Source organism: Pholcus phalangioides, unplaced genomic scaffold (genome assembly GCF_987345545.1).
Source record: "Pholcus phalangioides strain wild (caught in Gottingen) unplaced genomic scaffold, Ppha-v1.0 ptg000014l_1, whole genome shotgun sequence".
Lineage (NCBI taxonomy): Eukaryota > Metazoa > Arthropoda > Arachnida > Araneae > Pholcidae > Pholcus > Pholcus phalangioides.
Window position 1 is genome coordinate 4,207,620 of NW_028301607.1, and position 21,871 is coordinate 4,229,490.

Genomic DNA, 21,871 nt, shown 5'->3' on the forward strand with positions numbered 1-21,871 from the left:
TTTAGAAAAGTTCCAAACTTTAATATTATTTATTCACAGTATTTTATGTTTCAAAAAATAATATTAGGAAGGATTTACTTTTCAGAAAAAAAATTAATTTAAATAATTTTAAATATTTGACCAATAATTGGAAGAATTATTTTTTACGAAGATTAATTAGAATCACACCATCAATTAGAGTTAACATAGGAAATTTTTCTTCTTCAACATTAAACTTATTAATTAAACGGTCGGTTTTTATGCATAATTACAGGTAAAAAGCCAGATTCTTGCCGTATTATAATGACATTTCACGCTGCAATATATTTCTTCACCGAAAACCAGGCAACATTTTAGGTACTAGAGGTGTATGGTCGCAATAGAATTTTCCATCCACAAAACACACGAAAATCATTATTACTTGTTATGACCCTTTTCCCCGAACAATGAATCCAACATTTTTCTTGCAAAAATCCAAATTTTCTACCCACTTATCTATCAGAACACAGTTTTAAGAGAAAATAAGTCCTTGAAAAATACTAGTTTGGTCAAACTTTTATAGCGTAATACCGGCCTTATATATAGAGCAAATAAATCCATAAAAAAAAAAATTAAATTTGATAAAAGACCCAGAGATACTTTTCTTTAATGTTTATCAATTATTTTTTGGCACGTTTCAAATCTCGCCAAGTCTTGATTAATTCAAGTAATTACAAAAACTTGAAAAAAATTCGTTAAAATTGTTTTTTTTATTTAATTTCACGGAAATTCTTCGATCAGTTTAAAACAGATTTGCCGCTTATCTCGTTATAAGCGGTTTTTAAAATTTTCCTGTGATCCCTATTTAATAGGGATAACTTCCACATTAGAAATAAAAGCGTGTTAAGAACCCGAGATATTTCGGTGTGACCAAAATAAAGAAAGCGGATCATGTTTGACGAGTTATCTCGGGATTGCTGCTGTAAGTGTTAAGAAAAGCTTTAAATACATTATTTACAGTATTTTCTTTCAGAAAGAAAAATTATTATATTAGGAAAGAATTTCCTTTTTTTTTTTTAAAAAAATTAATAATTTAAATATTTTCCCCATATTTAACCAATTATTGGAAGAATTATTTCTTTAAGAATTGCCTTCGATCAGAGATGTTTTCGGAAATTTTTCTTCTAGAATTTCCTAATAAAGAGGGTCCGTTTCCGCGCATAATTACCGGTAAAAAAGCCAAATTCTCGCCGTATTATAATGACGTTTCCTGTAATGTATTTCTTCATTGAAAACCAGGTAAAATTTAACGTTTAGAGGTATCGTCGAAACACTTCCCCATCCACAAAACACGAAAGCCATTATCAATTATAATGGATACCTCTTGCAATAAAAATCCACCATTTTCTTAGAAATATCAGAAATTTTCTATCCACTTATCTATCAAAACACCCTCTTAAGAGGAAAATAAATCCATAAATAAATATATTTGATAAAAGACCCAAGAGAAGTTTTTCTTTAATGCTTATTAATTATTTTTTGGCGCGTTTCAAATCCCGCCAAGTCTTTGATTAATCGAAGTAATTACATAGGCATGATGATAAAAAAAAAAGAAGAAAACTCGTTAAAAACTTCATTTTCATGGAAATTCTAGAAAATTCTTCAATCAGTTTAAAACAGATTTCCAGCTTAAGAAAAGCTTTAAATCTATTATTTATTTACAGTATTTTCTTCCAGGAAGAACAAAATTAATGTATTAGAAAAGAATTTCTCTTTTAAAAAAATTGATAATTTAAATATTTTTCCTTATTTAACCAATTATTGGAAGAATTATTATTATTATTATTTTACGAAGAATAAATAAAATTACCTTCAATTAGAGAAATTTTAAGGAATTTTCTTTCTCGAATTTCTCGATAAAAATAAATTTTTTGAATTTTTTTGTTGTTTTCCTTCGTCGATAGAAAATTATCGAATTTCTTACCAGTTGAAGGAAAGTGAAATAATAAAAATGTTTCCAGCTAATATATATAATGAAATATTTCTTATCTTTCATTCATGAAAATTATGTTGGCAACAGCCCGTTCCAAATTAGATCGGCTTCAAAATTAAGCCATTTGTCAGAAATATCGATTACTTTTAACGTTGTTTTTGTTCTTGGGGGTGAGGGTTTTGTTTTATACGTTGGAAAAATTTTTTCCTCTATTTGCATTCAGTTTCGAAAGAATATATTGGAAATTTTCTTTTCTACATATATATATATATATATAACGAGTTATCGGATAACTTTTGCAGCAATTACCGCGGTCATGTATGGACGGAAATTTACATAAATCCAACTTTTCTGAGCAGAAAGTTTAAGGTTGTTTTGATTATTAATAGGAACTATTGGGTATACGGTAATTATCGTTATTGATTATGACCTGATCTGGATTTCTAAGTTTTCGAAAACGGGGATAACTTTGATGGATACGGAATTTACAGAAATAATGTAACAGTTTCAACTACATTTTATTAGTTTCGGAATTGTTGAGAGTAATAATTTCGGAATTGTTAAAAATAATAATTTCTGAATTGTTAAAAATAATATTTATAGAAATGTTGAAAGTAATAATTTCGGAATTTTTGAAAATAATAATTTCGGAATCGTTGAAAGTAATAATTAAAGAAATGTTGAAAGTAATAATTTCGGAATTGTTAAAAATAATAATTTTGGAGTTTTTGAAAATAATAATTTTGGAATCGTTGAAAGTAGTAATTAAAGAATTGTTGAAAGTAATAATTAAAGAATTTTTGAAAGTAATAATTAAAGAATTTTTGAAAGTAATAATTAAAGAATTTTTGAAAGTAATAATTAAAGAATTTTTGAAAGTAATAATTTCGGAATTGTTGAAAGTTCATATAGAATGAGTGGAACGATTTCAGAACTGATGAAAACTAATATCTAATGAAATAAATTATTTCAGAATGGATGAAAATTGATATTTAATGAAACGAATGATTTCAGAATTGAAATTAATATTACTTTGAAATTAATTTGAAATTAATATTACTTTGAAATTAATTTGAAATTAATATTACTTTGAAATTAATTTGAAATTAATATTACTTTGAAATTAATTTGAAATTAATATTACTTTGAAATTAATTTGAAATTAATATTACTTTGAAATTAATATTACTTTGAAATTAATATTACTTTGAAATTAATTTGAAATTAATATTACTTTGAAATTAATTTGAAATTAATATTACTTTGAAATTAATTTGAAATTAATATTACTTTGAAATTAATTTGAAATTAATATTACTTTGAAATTAATATTACTTTGAAATTAATATTACTTTGAAATTAATATTACTTTGAAATTAATATTACTTTGAAATTAATATTACTTTGAAATTAATATTACTTTGAAATTAATATTACTTTGAAATTAATATATAGTGAAATGAATAGTTTCAGAATGGATGAAAATTAATATTTTATGAAATGAATGATTTCAGAATGAATAAAAACTAATATTTAATGAAAAAATAGTTCCGAATTAATGAAAATTAATTGTTAATGAAAGGAATAATTTCAGAATTGAGGAAAATTAACGCTCAATGACAGAATTGAGTTTGAAATTAATAAAAATTCATACAGGATGAGTGGAGTTATTTCAGAACTGATGAAAATTCATATTTAATGAAATGAATGATTTCAGAATAAATGAAAGTGAATGAATTTTTCAGAATAAATGAAAATGAATGATTTCAGAATAAATGGAATTGAATGATTTCAGAATAAATGAAAATGAATGATTTCAGAATAAATGAAAATGAATGATTTGCCAGAATTTCAGATTCCAGAATCAAAGACGTGATAATTCATTTTTAATGACAAATTTCGCATCCGTAATCCCGCTACTGTACATTACACCTTACCCTCGTGAGTCTGTTGGATTTTCCGTTGTATTCGCGATTACCGTCCAGACTTCGCTATACCAAAAACTGCTACAGCAATTCCCATTCTTCTACGTCCATATGTTGCGGCGAATGCGTAATAACCGGATTCATCGCCGTATAACACATATAACGTAATTACAGATATTCAGGACGGAAGTTCCAGTTATTACCCAAAGTCGAATTCAACTGACCTTCGACAACAAAACCGAAATATAACCGCGTTGGTCTCATCATTCACCAAAAAACTTTCAAAAGGAAGAAGCAACCTCTCCAGGAAAATTATCGGAAACAAATATTTCCGATCAGTTTCATCACATCACGCTCCGTGGGCTCCAGAAGAGCGACGCCAAACAACAACAACAACCAAACAAAAAAGATTGTTTTAGCGTAAATTAATTTCACCCTGTGCATAAATAAATCAATATATATTAAAGGTAATGGGGACTCTCTTCTTTCCTTTCCTGGCGAATCGATTATCAAAAATTTCCTCTAATCGTCATCTCTCGGACTCTCCCTCTCTCTCTGCCCATTCGAGCCGCAACCACCACCTCCATGTCTAGAAATAGACAGGCAGAGAGAGAGAGGGCCGTGGCCCGATTCCCGGCCAAGTCGTTAACCCTGATCGCCATTCTCCAATAAACAGCAACGGATGAAGATCCGGAAGACACCAGGCGTAAAAAGGATAGGGAGGAGGTAGGGGCCACGGAGAGAAATTAGATGAAGACTTGGGGCCCCTGGAGCTATTAAAACGAAATCCAATTTCGGGACTTCCGGACACGTTAATGTTATTAGATGCGTCTCGAGTTCCTCCGTTTGGAGATGATTAAGGCCCTTCGGTAGTTTTCCGAGTGACGCGCATGCGCTGTCGGTGCAATTTGGGCCTAAATAACAACAAGCAATTTTTTTTTTGCTTATTTGCGATGTTTAGTGTGATTATATTTTCTTCGTATAAGATTTATTTATCGGGAAAAACTTTCGTCATATAATGATTATTATTATCCGATAGGTTTATTTATAGATTATATGCGCTGTGTATTTCAGAATGATGCATTAGTTGATTAGCACACGTTTTGTAATAATAGGCTCTATAAAAAGATATTACACCAGGGCTGGACGAAGTTGCAAAAAAAATCTAGGAGCCAAAAAATTCTACCCGGAGAGAAAGACCTAAAATAATGCCTCTTCATAGTGTGTCCGTCTTTCATGTTAGCAGATATCCTGCTGTAAAGTCCAAACCTTTTGCGCTGCCGTCAGCGTGCAATTTAATAACTAAACGCCGAAAATTTTAGGTGCCAATATCAATTTTGTAGTTGCCATGGTGACGTGGCGCCAGCCCTGTATTATATTTTATAACGTATATTTTTCTCCATAAATAGATTACATAAAAATCAGATAAAATGTGATTCAGACTCTGCCAGCAGTCGTATTAACCGAATTGGAAGCACAAATTTTAAGAGTTACCGGTTTGAAGACGACTTGGCAATTCCCAGGCACCAGGTCACTATGGCGAATAAAAAAATCATCTCCGGTGCCTTAAGTTTTGTAAGTGTGATAACCAAAGCTGTGGGAGAATCAGCACCTCCTAGAGATAGAAGGCCACTGCACGGGTTGCCAAGTTCATCTGTAGCGTCATTAAGACTACCTAGCAAGTTTGCCACGTTTTGAACCACAGAATTTTATTTCGTTTCTTCTTATTTTTGGCGCGGGACCTTCCTGGTTGGCTCACAAATACGGCATGGTGATTGGATGTCGGGCATAGAAATCGCCAATTCCAACCCCGATCGTTTCTTTTCAGTACAAAGATGAATACATGCAGCGGAATTTTTTTCTCTGAATATTATGAATGAGGATGGACTATTTGCTGACGTCACGAGCATCGTGACGAGATCTTCTATCTGTAGGAGATGCTGGGAGAATATGCCTAGCATTGGTTCAGATCAGGGAGCATTTTCATACCGATCACACACAGACATTCGGATCGGGGGTAGTTCGTATAGCAATGACGCGTCTTGGAGAGATTCCCGTATCGAGAGAAAATTTCGATAAAAATGATTTGCATCAGAGAAAATTTTGATAAAAATGATTCGTATCATAGGAAATTCGTATGGAGATGATTACCATCGGAAAAAATCCTATAGCAGCAATTCGGATCGGAGAAAATTCCCATAGCAATGACTAGGATTTGAAAGAATTACTTAGCTTGATTCAGATCAGGAGAATACGCATATCAATGATTCGAATCTGAAAGAATTCTTATAGCAATGACTCGGGGTCTGAAAAAAAAAATTCTGTAGTAGAAGATTCGGTCCTGAAAGAATTTCTGTAGTAATGAGGCGAAGTTGAAAGAATTCGTAAAGCGATTATTCAGATCAAGGGGAATTCGTAACAGAGAAAACTTCTACGGCTTCCAGGGTGGATTTACATCTACAGACACGGCAACCATTCCTTAACATAAAAATGAGTACAGATACAGGCTAAGTGCAGGAGATATCGATGTTTCAGGAAAGGAAAATTCATCTCTGCCCTCACGGGGACTCGAACCCCGGCGGTCTCTCGTTTGCCGGACGAGTACTCTACCAACTAAGCTATGAAGACAGAATTTCCTCTCCTTGGAGCGTCTGTATATGTTGAATGGCTCCGAGCAGTGGATGGTGGCAACATTCTACTAATTAGCTCGGAAATAACAAGGGGGAGAGTGACGTCTTTCGTCATAAAAATGACTGTCTGCGCATGCACAGCCACGATACGATAGACATGAATACGTTCATTGGTTTTATGTTAAAGAATGATTGCCGTGTCTGTAGATGTGAATCCAGATCCCTGTAGATATGAATACGTTCAGTGATTTTATGTTAAAGAATGATTGCCGTGTCTGTAGATGTGAATCCAGATCCCTGTGGATATGAATACGTTCATTGGTTTTTTATGATAAAGAATGATTGCCGTGTCTGACACGGTGAGTGTCTGTAGATGTGAATCCACCCTCATACGAATCTGTACGAATTAGCATGACAGTATAGTGCTTCAAGGTTTAAGTGAATTTGTATGAAGTTGTATCATATTTAGGATAATTCATAGAAAAACTCAAATTTTCCGTACAATACTAGTAATCGTTATATCAATTCGAATGGGATTCGATACATCGTAATTTCAGGTTTCATTTGTGTTCCGAATAACTAAACAATTCGCACGAGTAAAACCGGAGAGAACACGCACAGCATTTAAATCACCAACATTCATTTCAAATGGGATTAAAATGGACAAACTCTAATTCAAAGCTTAAATCTCTTTATCGCGATTCAGTTTGAGAGAGATTTACTTCAAAATTCAAAGATTTTAATTCGGAAACAACGATTATAAATTAACGCGATTATATTAAACAACGAGGATTAGAATAAAGTGTTGTTTAGAATTCCACGAAAACGTGAGGATTAAGTGAATACTTGGAAATAACCAAGGCTCCGGTAATTAATAATTTCGTATTCGTTTTACAGATGAAGTAAACGTTTCATGAATCGCAATGGGGGTACCGTCCCAGGACAACATAATCATAGTACAATAAAAAAAATAATCACTGAATTAAAATTAGAGAAAATAATTTAATTTTTGAAAGTTCGTTAAATACAGCACCTCAGCGTGCCACTGGAACCGAGAGGGCTCCGGACACATCAGCCCCCCCCCCCCAACCTCCCGAAACGACGTTCCGAGGTCACCCCGAGTCCCTTAATTCATGAATATTGACAATCCCAACCTGCTTGCACCCTTGTGGGCCGTATATACGGACGTCTAGCAATCCTAGACCTCCCATTCCCATTTTCTTCGTATCAGAACACCTGCGGCGAAACATTCGTTCCGACACGAGTTCCGCGAGCTCGACCATGCACTATGCAAATGAAGCCGGTTCCGGACCCGCCGCCTTGAACCATTCAAAAAAAAAACCCGGTTTTTAGTCCACGTCTTGGGGTGGTTTTGACGGAAAACAGGTTTTTGCGCGTTTGGGCATCGAGTAGAGCCAACACTTTCTATAGAAAGCCCTCGCGCGAAGCTTTGACGTCACTGAAGTAAGATCCATTTCACCTGCAGTCATTGGATTAAAGTAGGCCGACATATGCGAAATCTTTACCTATTCTTGCAGTGTATACAATGACTATAGGTGAAATAGGCGACGTCAGTGACGTCACGAGCTTCGCGCGGAGGCTTTCTGCCACAGAAGGTGTTGGTAGAGCGGAAGGTTTAGACGGCTTTACAGATTGCCTTTCGCGCACAGACAAAATAGATCGGCTCCGAGTTTGTCTTCACTCGAACTCTCTCACATGCGTATACGAATTCATCGTTACGGTTGTGCAATTTGAGAAAAATATATATCAAAAATTATTAACACACCGCAAGAAACTGGAGTTTTTTCCAAACCGATTTCCGTAGTATTGAGCCCCGTAGCTTCGTAGTTCATTGCGGCCGTCCGTAGAAACTAAGGACAATCCGGAGCAGTTGGCAACTCTGCACGGACACAGAATATATCTATATTTTTGCATTCAACGCCAAGAAAACATTCTTTCCAACGCAATAATGTTACCGTGGCAAGATTGATTTAAAGATTGGAGAGAATTTATGTATAGAAATGATTCGGATCCAAGAGAATTAGAATAGAAATAATTAAGATCCAGGATAATTCATATATCAATGGCTCGGATCTGGAAGAATTTGTATACCAACGATTCAGATCTGGAAGAATTTGTATACCAACGATTCAGATCAAGGGAAATACGTAAACCAATAATTCGAATCAATGAGAATTCCCATAACACTAATTGCGATCAGAGTGCATTCATATAGCAATGAACTCAGACCTGAAGGAATTCTTATGTCAATGACTCAGATCTGAAATACAGTAATTAGCACAGCAATGATTCGAATCTGAAAGAATTCGCACAGCAATGATTCGAATCTGAAAGAATTCGCACAGCAATGATTCGAATCTGAAAGAATTCGCACAGCAATGATTCGAATCTGAAATAATTCTTATAACGATAACTCGGGGTCTGAAAGAATTCGCACAGCAATGATTCGAATCTGAAAGAATTCGCACAGCAATGATTCGAATCTGAAAGAATTCGCACAGCAATGATTCGAATCTGAAAGAATTCGCACAGCAATGATTCGAATCTGAAAGAATTCTTATAACGATAACTCGGGGTCTGAAAGAATTCGCACAGCAATGATTCGAATCTGAAAGAATTCTTATAACGATAACTCGGGGTCTGAAAGAATTCGCACAGCAATGATTCGAATCTGAAAGAATTCTTATAACGATAACTCGGGGTCTGAAAGAATTCGCACAGCAATGATTCGAATCTGATAGAATTCTTATAACGATAACTCGGGGTCTGAAAGAATTTGCACAGCAATGATTCGAATCTGATAGAATTCTTATAACGATAATTCGGGGTCTGAAAGAATTTGTATGAGTATAGCAATAATTTGGATCAAGGTAATCTCCCATACCTATGATTCGCATCTGAAAAATTTCTATAGTAGCTATTCAAATCAAGAATAACTCGCATACCAATCACCCGGACTTGAAAGAATTCTTATAACAATGATGCTGATCAGAAAGAATTGTTATTGCAATGATGATCTGAAACAATTTGTATAATAATAGTTTGGATCTAGGTGAATTAGTATAGAGATGACTCAGATAGAGAAGAACTCGCATATCAATGACTCAGATGGGGAAGAACTCGCATATCAATGACTCAGATGGGGGAGAACTCGCATATCAATGACTCAGGTGGAGAAGAACTCGCATATCAATGACTCAGATGGGGAAGAACTCTAATATCAATGACTCAGATGGGGAAGAACTCGCATATCAATGACTCAGATGGGGAAGAACTCGCACATCAATGACTCAGATCGAGAAGAACTCGCACATCAATGACTCAGATGGAGAAGAACTCGCATATCAATGACTCAGATAGAGTAGAACTCGCATATCAAGGACTCAGATGGAGGAGAACTCGCATATCAATGATTCAGATCTGAGAGAATTTCCATAGCGACTAGTAAGATCAAGGACAACTCGCATATACCAATAATTCACATCTGAAAGAAATCACTTAGCAATGATGCCGATCTGTGAGAATCCGTATAGAAATAATTCGGATCCCGGGTGGATTCCGTAGCCTACCAGTGACTCAGATCTAGAAGCATTCGCATAGTTACGAGTGGATTAATAGAAAACTCTGAAATCACCAGGAAACTCGGTCAATTAAAACAAATTCCGTATCCATTTAAGTACATGAAGTTCACTTCATGAATCGATCGGATTTTCCATCGATCCTGGAGAAAAATCATTCGAACACGTAACCATCATCATAACCACCAAAGATAACCCCTAATGTTATCTGTTGGATATACATACAGAATTTATCTATTTTTTGCATCCGGAGAGAAGGAAAACATTCTTTCCAACGCAAGTTAATAATGTTATCGAGGCAATAAAAACGTCCGAATATTTTATTCGCAAATTTCGTCTTCGGTCTTTATCTCCGATTGTGTTTACGGAAATTTATTTACGGCGTTTGAAATTGAACATATAAATAACGGTTTCTTATATACATTCTCCCGAACCCGAATATATTTCCTCCCGTTTTCTAAAATGAAAGAGGAAAGGAGTGATTTATGAGAGGCCATTTCAAAGCCAACACAATTTCCTTTCCAGTTTTTTTTTTTGTGTTTTTGGATTCAAAGGATTATGGTTCCAACTTGTCTGGAAACAATCCAAAGCTCCAAAAACCCCATACAAGTAAATTGTATCTAGCTCCAAAAATCCAACATTCGCGGGGTTTTTTGTGTGTGTGTGTTGATTAATAGGAAAATTATTCCGAAGCATGTGCCGGATGCGGAATTTAATGGAAACTCGGCCGTATATGAATTTGTGAAGAAGCGAGAAATGATTTCATTCCCGATCCTATATTTTTCCTTTTTTTTTTTTCCTACTTAATAAAAAGATCTAGATGGGTTTTTGGCTCGGTGCCATTTATATTTTTTTCTAGTTCCCAGCTTAGAGATTATATCAACAGAAAAAAAAAACTAATAAAATATTTTTCTCCTCTTTATTACAGCGTTCGCCAAATATGTTTGCGTGGAAATTACCCAAATTGGAGTCTTTTTTTCCCGTAACCAGTTGGAGATATCATTATGGTTTTATCGTTGCTATCGCTCATCCCCCCCTCAGTAAAGCGCGTGGCGACGATATAGTGCTGTGATAATGCCATTTAAAGATGGGTTGGCTTGGAAACGGAGGTTTATGATCAGTTGAAAGCCAGACTAATTAGTATTAGTGACATATATCACTATTTAATCAGATTTCTCCGTTGCTGAAAGTTCCGTGATATGGGAGTTAAATTTTGTGCAATTGAATGAGTGTTGTTACATCAGACTTAACAGTTGCTTGAGTAAATGTTACGATCAGTTTCTATAATTACAGTCAAATTTCGATGAGTCGAATGTGCAACGGCCGACCGAAAAATTCCGAGTTATCGTTAGTTCGACTCATCGGAAAATTCCATTTGACACACTGACAGAAAATAACACTGATATTTAGGAATATTGTGTTAGTAAAAACATGTCAAACTACTTTGGGATGAAGGAATTTGTATAAAACAAAAAACTATATTCTATTTTAATCATATTTAATTATCGAATGAGAATATTTAGAAAAAAACTAGACATACATAATGTAGGTCTACGTTATGGAAACGGACGCATATATGATACTCATAACACGCGAAACGAATTATAAATACAGTTTATACAAGATTATTTTCAAACTGCCAAAAAATGCATTTTCATTACTGCCAAAAAATGCAGTAATTTTTTGTTTGTCTCTTTCTTTTTTCCTGTCCTCCTTTCGTGAAAAAGACATTCAGTTTTTACGAGCAGAAAAACGAATCCGCTAAATTCTGTTGTAATGTGCAAAATTGTTGCTGAATGCTTAATTTCTGTTGCTAAGAATGTTAAATTCTACTGATAAATTCCATTTTCTAAATTTGCCAAAAACTTTCATACGGAAAAATTTCTGGGGTCGAGTGCGAACTTCGACTTAAACAGCTATTCGAGCTATCGGAGTTCGACTTATCGCGAATTGACTTAATATAATTCGTAACTAAAATTTTAGTTAATCAAGATTGTTAATACCCTTTCAGAACCAGTTCACAACTGAGCTTCAGTTTTCCTATGAGAAATTAAAATTAATATGAAATGAATGAATACGATAGTTTTGCCAGTTAGCACCAGCAATGTGTAATTAGACTGTATATGCATACATAATCGGAAGAGAGAGAAGGCTCAGCACAAGCTATGTTATTGGCAGCGTCATCTTTTGTCATTTTTTATACAAACGGAAATACATTTATGCTGATTATTCACCTATCACTTTATGCGATTCAGTGTAATTTATTTTCAGACAGAATTCACGCCGTACTATCTGGTATTTTAAATAATCAGTTATAATCGAATGCTTTACGTAATTGAAGTTTAGGGGCCGTTCAAGTATTACGTAAGCAAATTTTTTGGCATTTTTGACCCCCTCCCTCCACCGTCAGAAAAAGTCAGAAAATCACTGACCCCCCCCCCCCTGTCAGCAAAATTTCGTCATCAGCTCTGTCCCTCTGAATCCTAACTCATATTTTCATAAAGGGTGTTGATGACGTAAGCATTATCCAAACCCCCCTCCCCCTTGTCATCAAAAGTCTGTAAATCGGAAACCCCCATGATGACGTAATACTTGAACGGCCCCTTACGGTTAATGTTAATGGTAAGATTTTTTTAATTTTTATTAGTAGTAATTAAATATGCATATATTTTTGTGCGTAGTATAACTTCAGAAGTTACGAAGCAATGAATGGGATTGTTTTTTTGTTATTCATCAACCCCAACATAAGCAATGGTTACAAAACCCAACTTCGAAATATCCACGAGATTATCACCCGAAATGGGAAAAAATAATCAGAGTGCCAAAAAGTATTTAAATTAAGAAATAACAGACTAACAACAAATTACTCTCTGTTGCCATTAAGAAACAAAGTCCACAAGTTCAATTAAACAATAGTGGCAAGGGTTGGCAAGTTTTTTGCCATAGTGGGAAAAACCACCCGGGCAAAAATAGTGTTTGCCATAGTATTTGCATTGAATTAAAATATATCAAAATTTTAACTTTTATGAAACAAAAGTTCTGAGAATCTTAACTTACTTCACAAAAGTGAAATATTTAAAACTATTTTTTTTCTTTTAACTTCTGGAATCAGTGTCTCTTTTCCGTTCAATCAGACAAAAGGGAGGATAGAGGAAAATATGAATAAAAACCATTTTTTCCAAGTAACTCACTTGTAAACAAGTTATTAAGGTGCATGTATTTTCTCAATGAAACCCAACATGAACTGATACGAGAGTTGAGAGAAGAAAATACCTTCTCATTCCATTTGTTTTTATCTGGGTCTCTCTCTCAGTGGCCTTTTTTACACCACAAAGTTACATTCCAAAGTATTAGATGGGTAATATGTAAATAAATCACCGTCATTGACCAAACTCATAGTATTTCAATTTTTGACCTTTATGTTAAGATTTTTGTCAATATTTTTTTTTCGTGTGACATCTCTTAAGTTAAAAGCAAACAATAAAAATATCTGGCTATTTTAACATTAGTCGATACAAGGCCTATTTCCAAGAATCATAAAAAGAGATGACAAAATATGGGAAATTTGGCCATATGCAACAAGATAGCAAAGCTATTAGAGCCAAGATGAAAGCACGTAAAAGAGTAACAATTATAAACATATCGTTATTCCGGTTTTTTTCGTAGTATTAATAATCTTAAATAAAGTAACAGCATAGTCCCTAGTACTTTCTCAAGTTGATATATAATCGCAACAATCAAAATTTATGTTCACCAGTTCATATATAAGAACTGTTCAACAAACTTTGATTATTATTTGTTTTGCATGTAGCTCTTTCCCCGTTATTGTTGTTAAGGGCAAATGCGCTTTTGTAAAACCATACTTGAATGGTTTTTCTCGAAATACACAACACTTACGTGAAAAGAAATTCGATAATATTAATATTATTGATTGACTTCAATGAAATTAATACAAATATTCAAGAAAATAAATAGTGGAAAACTGTATCTATAAAAATCGTAGTTCTAATGATTGATAATAATTACAGTCAAACCTCGTTAATGAGTCACTCTTGAGAGAGCAAAAATATGACTTGATATGCGGAGTGACTCATTAAACGGAGTAAGTCATAGCTGTGCCATTTCCTGTGTGAAGATAATAGGGACTTCCAAAAAGTGATCCGGTAAGCGGAATGACGTGTTAACCGGGTGACGCACTAACGAGGTTTGACTGTACATAACATTCATAATGGTAGTATTGTTTTTCAATTTTCCCCCCATTTTTGCCTGGTTTTTCCACTTATGCCGGCAAAAAAAACCCAACCATGGGATCCATGGTGTCGTTGAGAAAATTCTGTTGAAGAGCCATAATATTCGATGCGAAACAAATATCCAAATTGAAATGAGAGACAAAAGCGGAAAGGAAAAAAAAATGGGAGAGAAAAATTCCATCACACACACATTTTCCAACAGCAAAAAGGCATATTCAATAGGCAAATCCCGAAACAGCTCCCTTCTAAGTAAATGGCCTAAACAACAAATACCGCATGAATATATGGGCATCCAAAATTGGTTGCGGTACTACACGGTTTCCCGAACATCGCGAATACGTTCCTAAACGATCCGACATAAATTTTCGCAGCACGGAGGGTGTGTAAGGTACGAGCAAGTAAGCCATTTACTCGTTGTTCGGCACGAGTTTCGTGCGTGATTCCCGCGATACTTAATGGCTCCGATTTTGGTTATCCGCACGATACGGATCCAAGAGATCGAAAACTTGGGGGGATCCATTCTGGTCACGTTATACGAGCTAAATAAACCGTTCTGTTTGAACCTTGTACGGACTGCGTTATCGAAGCATTAGGGCGCTATCACTCTTATACGTGTAACGGATGAAAATAGCTGATTTAAATATCATCTTAATAGCAATTATATAATATTTATTTTGATTAGGCAAGCAGCCTAAAAATTGATGCGCTCTCATCTACCTTTGGAAACGGCAATGACCGAATTTGATGACGAATGAAGGAAAATTTGGAGAAATATTTTCTAATATATATATTCTTCTTAATTTCATTTAGCAAGGCTTGGCAAGAAAAACAAAAAACAAGCGCCAATATAAAATTTCTTAGAAACCAAGCATGGGTTCCCCCACCAAGAAAAATACTCCTAAAAATAAGTGGGTTTTTTGAAAAGTTTTCCTTCCTAATCATTCCGTCCGATGTTGGAAAATTGGTGGACATTAATGGCATAACACATTGTCATGAAATCAGATAATTTTGTGTCATCCTTACGCTCCAATTTATCGATCATATAGAAAATTTTGTGTGATATTACCGATGTTATAACCGACCTGGCACATGGGGTTTGTCAAGTCAACCCTGCCGTTTAATAAAAACGTTAATGCGTCATATGTTGTGTGGTAAATATTATTTATAATACTCTAGGACCAAAGAAATCTATCAAATTACCTGTCAAATGAAATCGAATCAGAAAAAAATAATAATCGGACGCGAAAAAACGGGACGCACAGATTCAAAAATTGGGAATTTGTCATTTGCAGGGTTTGAAAACTGGGAAAAGTTACGGGACCTCAACGAAATTTCTTAGGAGCGAAAAGCATGGCTTTTTTCTTTCTCCAAGAAAAACAGCCCTTAAATAATGGTTGTTTTTTCAACTTTTCTTTTTTAATGACCCTTCCCATGTTGGAAGACGCATACATTCCGCAACCATATACCTATTTTCTACTAACCAGGGTGACCTGATGCCTGGGATTTGTTAGCCGTGAACCTGACGGTAGGCTACACGGTAGTGGACGCGAACATTTTAAGCCGGGTTTTCCAAGGAGAAGAAGTGCTGCGCAGTGTGAAGCGTAAAAACGCCGATTGGTTAAAAACTGGAAATTCAGGTTATTTTGACCAATCAGAGTTTTCACGCTGCACGCGCTGCAGAAACCTGCTTCTAGGGAAATCTGGCTTTAGCAATAAATTTTATACTGGTAACAAAATCATCGAATCTCAGAAACTATAAGTGACTGTCACACACAAGAAAAGAGCCCGACAGAGAGAAATTCTAATTTACATATACGATTAAAAACTGCACTTGAACCACTAGTCAGTAATTGTGAAGCATCGATTAATTAATCAGCGCTAATTATTATCAACTAATTCCATATTTTTTAGCGCCATCTGTGAACGGATATCACAAAGAAGCTTTCACTACCTGATCAAGAGATCAAAATAATGCAATTTTGCATCTTTTTTATATAATATTTTTAAAAGTTATTTAAATTCAGAAAACAAGTCTTAGAAAAAAAAGATATGAAGTTAGAGAAATTGATATGTTCTGTTTATAATATTATCAGTTATTTTTAAATATGATTATAATTTTTTTAAACTTATATATATACAAGAATATCATTTATATATTATATATTTATTATATTGCATATTGAACTTGGCCTGCATATGATGTACATTTGAAAAAGGTGTAAAAAAAAAGAGCGAGTAGACTATTTTTGAACTTTGGATTGTTTTGCTTACATAAAATTTGTCAATAGTAAATCCCCATTAATTTCTGATGCACTGAGTTGAAACAGAACTTTGTTACCTGTATTGCATTTTTGATGTTACAGCTGGGGTTTTTGCGTCACGACTCCCATGTGATGTTTTTTCCCCCATTCCACTTCGAATATATGTTGCTAGCTGCAGATTGTGTGACCTGCTTCTGTGAACTGTGATGACATTTGCCTGCTTCTGTGAACTGTGATGACATTTGCCTGCTTCTGTGAACTGTGATGACATTTGCCTGCTTATAGCCAGATCATGACTTTTCACCAATTTGACCAGTTCTTTTTACATACACTACACATTCATGCAAACACATATCTATCTACAAACATGTACACATTTTCTTCTTCACAGGCCGTCTTGGCCAGTTTTTATGCCGGCAGTTGGCCCTCGCGGGCTGGGAATCGGCTTAAAGTTCAATTCTGGTCTGGTCTGGAATATCATTTATACTTCGTAATACCAATTTTATCTTCAAAATGACGAGGATAACATACGCTTTGTTTTGCCTCATTAATGCAAATAAATTTAAATTGAATTAATGAAAAGAAAAAAAAACGCTATTGAATACGGTTTTACAAAAAATGTGAAATCAATCAATTATATAGATTGCATCTAAACAAAATGCAGTAACCAAACAATTTAAAAAAATATATACACAATTTCTTAATTGAAAGAGGAAAAAAAAAAATATCCGAAGAAATCGCAAAAAAAATTGTACAAAAAAAGGGAAGATAATAAATTTGATTATACATGGAAAAAAAAAAAGCCGGAAATTTTCTAACAAATTTGGCGAATGTATTCCGTAAATTTCATTTACTTAAATTAACGCAATTAAATTAGGGAGAGGGGGAAAAAAAACTTGTTTCCCATTCGGTTTTTTTTTTTTTTTTTCCTATTTCCAAAAGAAGAAAAATTTACTTCAAACAGAATTTATTCCGAAATTTTTTTGTTTTCTTCGTGGGGATGAAAAATAGAATCCCCACAGAGAAAATTAACTGAAAGTGTGATCACAACAGAATACAGAATGAACCGAGCACGTCCAGGCTCTATCGCTATTGCAATTCAAGCACGGTGGTCATAAGACCGCGGACGTACCGCGAAAACCTACTGGTGTATCAGCCAATCGAAGCGACCCCAACCCCCCAGGGCGCCCCCCACCAACTCTCTCGTCACCCTGCTTCCTTCACATTCCCAACCCAACAATAGCCCAGCATGTCCACCCGGCACCACCAGGACGTTTGCGCCCCCACCCAGAAACCCACATCACTCCCCACGACCGAATTCTCCCGCCCCCAGAACCATCCCGCCCCTTCCGGAGCTCCATTGTAAGTCAAAACAATAAATAGTTACACACAAAACATATTTGCAGACATCTGGATGCTTCACGACACTGGCCTTTACGGCGCATCCGTTTCGTTGTAATGTCAATTCTCAACAGTTCCTCAGATATTCATTGCATTGCGTGTAGGCCCTTACGGCCTGGCTACACAGTTATCCGTCTTCTTCACGTACAGGGCCCCTGTGGCCAGTCCAAACGGGACTCTTTCTCCTTCACGTGCAGGGCCCCATCGGCCTGACTACACGGGTATCCAACTTCTCCACTTGTACGGCCCTCGTCCTAATGAATTCTCGAATGGAAACCTGTGGGCTTATGGGCCTTTTTCCCTTATTGGGCCGGCCGAGCTAAATATCTTCTTTTCCCTGTTGTTCATCAGTGTGATCAACAGCCCTGGAGTAGTTAATGAGGATATTATGAAGTCGAGCTGCCACAATCAACGCACTTGATAGAATACAGTCAAACTCAGTTATAACGACATCAAAAATTCTGTAAACCTTCGCCGTTATAACCTAGTCGTCGTTGCATCCAAGGTTGATTTATTCAAGCATAAAAAGTTTAGTGAGATGCAATCAAATACCATATCAAACATTTGAAATTCCATTACGGTCAGGTTGACCATAATTTACCGATAAAAAGTCGGGTAATTGAGAGCAACTATGGCATTGTTTGATTGATACGTCAAGTCTGCCGCGAATGAATAGATATTCACGAGAAAAGAAGGGATTTAACATGGCACATTTGTCTAACGAATATTTATATGTATGCATAGTCAAATACATTATAGTGTAATTTCCAAATCATGCAAATTATCTTCGTCCCCAATTTTGGTAAGGATTATGAGTTAAAGTAAACTTCGTTGAAAAAACAAAAAAGTTCTACTGTAATAATAACTTTTCACATTTATATGGACTTTGTTGCAACTGAATACAAATAGAATTGCTAAAAAGCTTAAAAAAAAGCTCTTGAATATTATTTTACGAATTATCAGGTATCTCAAATCTAAAATTTGTTAAGTATCAATATAATAACAGAAAAGCGTCCCTTGAATGTGATCAGCAGCTCTAATTTTCGGAATTCCTTAAGAAAATGCCATAGAAACGGAAGAGAAGGTGACGGAAAATGTGTCGTTATATCCGACGTCGTGGCGTTCTCATCGGAGGTTACAAGCCAGATTTATTAACCCTATTTTCTATGGAAATCAGCCACGACTGCCAATCATTGACGTTATAGCTGAGTTGCCGTTATAACCTGGTTTTACTGTAATTTTCATTCAGAAACTCAAAAAGTTATCTAAATTTTTTTTAAAGTCTACTAGCTTGGAAATTCATGTGCTGTTCGTAAAGGTATTAGTTACTTTCAAATATGAAAATTTATAAAATAATTAGAGAATGTAGAGTCGGATAGTTTGCAACATGCACTGTATCTTCGAAGAAGCGAGGATATATTACAATTATATACGTATTAAACAGTAATTATAATAGTAGTACTTGTGTGTAAACTACTTACAATTTAATTTGATTTTAAATTTTACGTATTGATTCTCCTCGAGCGACCGCGCAGCTCGTGAGTAGTGCTCCCGGATCCATTAGGGCTCCCCGGAGCACCGGTTGAGAACCGCTGCATTATCGTATGCAGCCGACTCTCGCTAATCCGGCACATATCTGACTAGGACGTGAAGGATTACTGGAAATTGAACGGCAAAAAAAATTAGAAAATTAGTTTAAAAATAATTTTAGACTATTTAGGAGATCAGAAAGGGTGTACCTTTCCTCTTATCGACAATCGGTGCTCTACTCGGTTCACAATGCCCTATTAGGGCAGCAGTAGCAGCTATAATTCATGTAAGCTTGAAGTTTCTTTTGCAATGGTGTACCTACAATGGAGACAAGTGTAAAAACAAAAGCCTCTTTCACTTGTTGGTGAGTTTCACAGTTATTTGACCGGAAGACTTTCCCGAGGGGTCTATTAAAAAATTATTATAATTCGTAAAACATATTAGATGATTTCATTAAAAAAACTCCTCATCCGTGGCTGGATAATAATAATAAACGCAGTGTTATCTTGAAGCAAAAATATCCTGGTTTCAGAACTATGCGGAAAAAGAAAATGGCAGATTGAGAATTTCGCAACCAGTTGTGTGGAAAAGAGAAACCGAGTCGTCCCGTTTTCATACGTCCCGTTCAATCAAACCGACGGTATGGTCATAGCATTTGTTTTTGGATTTCTATGGGATACAGTTATAAATCAGTTATTGTTATCAGAATCCTCGAGTCCCGATGTGATAACATTAAGTGGCGTGCACTGTATATACTTTTGCGCGCAGGCATGCAATGACGTGTTTCCCTTGAAGTAAAAAAACACCGGATTGCTGAACGGGCTGGAGATTAGAGCACGGCCAAATTATCAAGACACCATCGAAGCTTCGTTGAAAAGACAATATATACAGTCAAACCTCGTTAGTGCGTCACCCGGTTAACACGTCACTCCGCTGGCCGGATCACTTTTTGGAAGTCCCAATTATCTTCAGGCAGGAATTGGCACAGCTATGGCTTACTCCGTTTAACGAGTCACTCCGCTTATCAAGTCATATTTTTGCTCTCCCAAGAGTGACTCATTAACGAGGTTTGACTGTATATATATATATATATATATATATGTGTATACTTTTTTATTATTTAATTTTTAATGTTGAAGAGAAATGTAACGGGAAAATACGGGAATGTCCGGTTTTCGTGGGTCATATCAACGAGCATGTCAAAGCGTCAAACATGTAAAAAATATTTTTTTACGTTACGCTCGAGGTCGCTATAATCAGGTTTTACTGCAATTCTAATAAAGTAATGCCATATGTTATATTGGTGGTTGAAGTTGTAGATAGTGTCGCTACGACCGAGGTTGTTATAACTGGGTTATACTGCAATTCTAATAAAGTAATGCCATAAGTTATATGGGTGGTTGACGTTGTAGATAAAGTGTCGCTACGACCGAAGTTGTTATAACCTGGTTTTACTGCAATTCTAACAAAGTAATACCATATGATATATATATGTAGCACCATCTATGAACGGATTTTATAAAAACATACTTTCTTCTAATCAAGAGGTTAGTGAAACGTAAATGACTTCTTTTTCCAAAACCTTAAAAAATCATCGTAATTTTTAAAAAAATTTACAAACTTGGAAATTTCTGTATTGTTCCTATAAATCTTAGTTATTTTTAGATGTAAATAAATCATTAACGTAATAATTATAATTATGAGTATTATAACTGAGTCCAATTTGTATCTGCGAACGAACGAGGGTATGCGATAATTACACTTTGTTTCTCGGAAAATAAGGCCTGGTCTTATATTGATTTTTACTTCAAAACATGCATTAGAGAGGGCTTATTTTATAGGAGCATTCTGAAAAATTACGCTAAGGCTTCATTTTTGGCAGAGTAACTGTCTTACCCTTTTGAAGAAATTTCTGAATGCTCAAATTGCAGTTTGAACAAATTGGTCTTTGCACCGAAAAAAAAAAAAAAATCTAAATCCAATTTATCTTCGTCCCCGATATTGGTGAAGATTACGAATTCAAATACACTTCGTCGAAAAAAAAATTTAAATTTCGGAAAGAGGAAAATACGGGAATGTCCCGTTTATGGGTCATATTAACGAGCAAGTCAGAGCATGTTTTAAATTGCAATTTTTGATCGTCGTCAGGTATCAATAGAACAATACACAAACATTCCCTGAATGTAATCAGCTTTAATTATCGAAAATTTTTCAGAAAAATGTCATAGAAACGGGAGCGACGAAAAACATGCCGTTGTATCCGAAGTAGTTGGGTTTTTTATCGGCGTTATAAGAAGGGTACATTAACACGTTCACTGCGGGGC

At 35.1% G+C, this 21,871-nt stretch overlaps 1 protein-coding gene and 1 non-coding gene across 5 annotated transcripts in view; both read right to left on the reverse strand.

Annotated features, from left to right (window-relative positions):
• Nucleotides 1-21,871, reverse strand: part of stan (Protocadherin-like wing polarity protein stan) — a 414,391-nt gene that overhangs the window by 235,673 nt on the left and 156,847 nt on the right. The gene's annotated exons all lie outside the window — the stretch shown is intronic.
• TRNAA-GGC (transfer RNA alanine (anticodon GGC)) lies at nt 6,430-6,504 on the reverse strand. Its single transcript has one exon. It is a non-coding gene; the product is annotated as a tRNA-Ala (tRNA).